Genomic DNA, 238 nt, shown 5'->3' with positions numbered 1-238 from the left:
TCCCACGGTGCCAGTGGAGACAGGGCCAGCGCCCGGGGGACAGCAGCCCCGCGGCCGGCAGGGCAACAGCTGCTGGGAACAAGGACACGCAGCCGGCAGCAAACTGGACAGACTCTTTTAATAGCACCCTCGCTGAGAACGTCTTACGCTTGTTGCCCACTCCAGGAACAGCCAGCTGCCCGTGTTTCTGACTGCGTCTGCTCGTGGGGGCAGAGAGGCCCGGCAGCAGAGGCGGGAG

This window comes from Fulmarus glacialis, unplaced genomic scaffold (genome assembly GCF_000690835.1).
Source record: "Fulmarus glacialis isolate BGI_N327 unplaced genomic scaffold, ASM69083v1 scaffold24278, whole genome shotgun sequence".
NCBI lineage: Eukaryota > Metazoa > Chordata > Aves > Procellariiformes > Procellariidae > Fulmarus > Fulmarus glacialis.
Note: the sequence above shows the minus strand (reverse complement) of the source record.